Raw genomic sequence first — 4,337 nt, forward strand, 5'->3', positions numbered from 1 at the left:
CCGATGTCAATGGAGCATTTACTTCTGATTTGAGATCAGAGTCAGACCCTCTAACACTGCTGTAAAATCAAGCTAGGAACCAAAGGTGTCGAAACAGATGTGGCAATTTAGCATTCAATCCTGAAAGTTGCAAAGTGCCTCTTGGGAGGTGGTGATGACTCCCATTGTCCTTGCGGGAATTCTCAAAAATATTCAGCGTTGACCTAACTCTGCTCCCATTGGGGTCAATGGTAGCTTGCCATTGACTTCAGTATGAGAAGAGTGTGACGTGCCCCAGGGTACAATCTGGACTGATGAATAACTGTGTCCCCTCAGTTCTCCAACTTGTAGTGCCTTTTACACAGCTTCACGGTGAGAGCAACCAATCCTGATCTGCTCACACACAGCCTCCCAGCTATATATTACTTCCAGCTACACTTCAAGAGTGCTTCAGCTAGCCACTGTTGAATTACCCTTCAGAGCGACACCAGCGAATTCCCAGTTCCAGACTTTCCTCCATAAATGTGTGTCTTGTACTGCCCAGCTCTCTCCTGGACAATGCAAGTGCATATAAAATCTGACATTTCATAAAAAGATTTGTGCATATCATTTTCTATTAATCTCAAATGAAGTTTCCCTGAACACTTCAATCCAAACACACACTGGTTTAGATAAAACAATAAAACAAGTTTTGTAACTACAGATAGATTAAGTGATTACAAATAATGAGGCATAAAACTCAGAACTGGTTACAAAGCAATAAAAAGTAAAACACATCTAATACCTAGTTTAACAAGCTAAGTGAATTCAAAGCGAAGAGTCTCTATCATCACATGCTGTGGCAGTCTTACTGGCTCAACTCCTTTCAGCCAAGATCTCTCCCCAGTCTAATGATGCTTTCTTTGTCCTTCAAGTGTTGTCTATGCCATGAGTAGAGGAAGAAAGATGACTTGTGGCCTCTGATCCTCATTTTTATCCTTTTCCTCTTCTTTGAGGATCATCTCCAGCTGGGGTTCAAGTGACAGAAAGCCTGGGGAGACAGGAATTTCCAGCTGCTTCTTTGCCAAGATGTAAATTTCTCACTCATATCTTTTTCCTGCCAAAGAATGTCTGCTTAACCATTTCATTTGATTTTGTTGACACTTGGCTGAGTCGTCAATTTGTCTTTTGTCTTCAAGGAACCCATTTTTGCCTGCTTTTCTAAACTTGGAATATGTCTCAGTAATGTTATATGGTAAAATCTTATAACTTGACATACAATGTTGCCACACATATTTTAGCAGGACAGTAATGATTAGCAAATTATATGTTTTCAAATGATACCTCACAAGGCATACTTCACACAAAATCCATTAAAGTTTTGTAAAAAATGTGAACATACGGATACAGACTGTCAAAGAGTTAGACCAACACTGGGTACTTTTGAAAATCCTACCCTAAAAGTGCAGCCTTTGGTCCCAAATTTTTTACATTTAGTAAAAAATAATAAAAAAACATAGGAATGATAAAAGGTTTTAGTACAATATCTGACTTCCCCCAAGCCCACAAAGGTCAATAGAACTATTATATTTTATAGTTAGTTTATATTACCCCTTTCATTATATATAATATATATTTAAATTTTAATATCTTTTTTATAGAACTGAATACACCAGGAATTAAAAATCTCACACCTGATTCCAGATACGTTTGACTGGAGTTACAAAATCCCCATTGGTATCTGGAATCATGTGTGTTCGGATCCGAGACTTTGATTTAGCCAATTAACAAGAAAGAAACAGAAAAAGTTTGACTAAGTTTGTCAAGGATTCTTTAACTCAATGGCCCTGACTCAGGAAATCACTTAAACACATGCTTAAATTAAGCATGTGGTTAAGTACATGCATAAGTGCTTTCTGAATAAAGATGGTTTCCTGAATTAGGGCCAAAGTGATTAACTCCCTTGAGTAAAGGTTTTCAGGACTGGATCCGTATTCAGTATATGCTAATGTGATTGCTTGGATTAAAATCTTTGTGGTTGGCTAGAATTCTCTGGAATAACTTCTTAGTGCAGTGTCTGTCCTAAGTACAGCATTTTAAACTCCATACATTAAAACAAATGCCCAGCAAACATAATAATATCTCCATGTAATAACTGGAGTAAGTGATTTTAAGAAGTATAAATGTGGCATTAATAATTTGTCTCATAAAAATCTCAGTCCCTTTAATGTTGGTGAATACAGCTCACTGTCACCACCCTTTGCCAGCTATCTCCTGCCCTGTCATTAAGGTTTAAGGGGTTTCAGGTAAGACAGTTGAGAGCATAAATATTTTAAAGCTGACAGTTAATAGAATGCTTCAGTGAATAATCACTCAAGCTTGAGATTAATCAATTATGGACTCATAACTGTTATCACAATCACTTAAATTCACCCACTCCCCAGGTGCAAACTGGTGGTCCGTTGGCCATGCATTTGGCTATGTTTGGGGGTGTCAAGGTTCCTCCCCCACTCTGAACGCTAGGGTACAGATGTGGGGACCTGCATGAAAACCTCCTAAGCTTATCTTTACCAGCTTAGGTCAAAAACTTCCCCAAGGTACAAAATATTCCACCCTTTGTCCTTGGATTGGCCGCTACCACCACCAAACAAATACTGGTTACTGGGGAAGAGCTGTTCGGAAACGTCTTTCCCCCCAAATACTTCCCAAAACCTTGCACCCCACTTCCTGGACAAGGTTTGGTAAAAAGCCTCATCAATTTGCCTAGGTGACTACAGACCCAGACCCTTGGATCTTAAGAACAATGAACAATCCTCCCAACACTTGCACACCCCACCCCCTTCCTGGGAAATGTTGGATAAAAAGCCTCACCAATTTGCATAGGTGACCACAGACCCAAACCCTTGGATCTGAGAACAATGAAAAAGCATTCAGTTTTCTTACAAGAAGACTTTTAATAGAAATAGGAGTAAATAGAAGTAAAGAAATCCCCTCTGTAAAATCAGGATGGTAGATACCTTACAGGGTAATTAGATTCAAAACATAGAGAATCCCTCTAGGCAAAACCTTAAGTTACAAAAAAGATACACAGACAAATAGTCATTCTATTCAGCACAATTCTTTTCTCAGCCATTTAAAGAAATCATAATCTAACACATACCTAGCTAGATTACTTACTAAAAGTTCTAAGACTCCATTCCTGTTCTATCCCCGACAAAATCAGCATATAGACAGAGACCCTTTGTTTCTCTCCCTCCTCCCAGCTTTTGAAAGTATCTTGTCTCCTCATTGGTCATTTTGGTCAGGTGCCAGCGAGGTTACCTTTAGCTTCTTAACCCTTTACAGGCGAGGGGAGTTTTCCTCTGGCCAGGAGGGATTTTAAAGGGGTTTACCCTTCCCTTTATATTTATGACAGGGGGCGTGAAGGTGTGAGGACACTTAACATAGGGAAATGGTAGGAGAACGCTTCAACCTCTCTGGCCACTCAGTAAAAGATTTAAGGATGGCAATTTTGCAACAGAAAAGCTTCAGAAACAGACTCCAAGGAGAAACTACTGAGCTTGAAATTAATATGCAAACTAGCTACCATTAACTTAGATTTGAATAGAGACGGGGAGTGGCTGGGTCATTACACATATTGAATCTATTTCCCCATGTTATGTATCCTCACACCTTCTTGTCAACTGTCTAAATGGGCCATCTTGATTATCAGTACAAAAGTTTTTTTTCTTCTGCTGATAATAGCTCATCTTAACTAATTAGCCTCTTACAGTTTGTATGGCAACTTCCACCTTCTCTGTATGTGTGTATGTATATACACATACAGAGATCTTCTTACTATATGTTCCATTCTATGCATCCGATGAAGTGGGCTGTAGCCCACAAAAGCTTATGCTCTAATAAATTTGTTAGGCTCTAAGGTGCCACACGTACTCCTGTTCTTTTTAATTATTGCTTCCCCAAAAGGGAAGTGGGTGGTGGAAATGATTCACGAATGGTCCCAACAGAGTAATATCAGGATTAGAGCCATAGTCTGAGCCCCAAGTATGTGTGTAAAAATATATATATATATATATATATATATATATATATAAGCAGTATAAAATTTGGATGTTACATGATTATTTTAGTGGGACTGTATCTCACTTAAATGATCTCAAAAATCTTGAATACTAAACCAACCCTGTGGCTATTTTCAAGACAAGATTTTGGGGGGGGGGGGGCCCTCTTTTCCCCTAATCACTTTTCTCTTACCCTAACCTATTCTATTGTGCTCCCAGCACTCTGTCTATATGTACTTGCAACAGCGGAAAGGGACAAATTTTCACACCCAGATCCAGTATTTCAGCCCCAGAAAGTCAGCAGTTACCCTGATTTTG

Source organism: Chelonia mydas, chromosome 3 (genome assembly GCF_015237465.2).
Source record: "Chelonia mydas isolate rCheMyd1 chromosome 3, rCheMyd1.pri.v2, whole genome shotgun sequence".
Taxonomy (NCBI): domain Eukaryota; kingdom Metazoa; phylum Chordata; order Testudines; family Cheloniidae; genus Chelonia; species Chelonia mydas.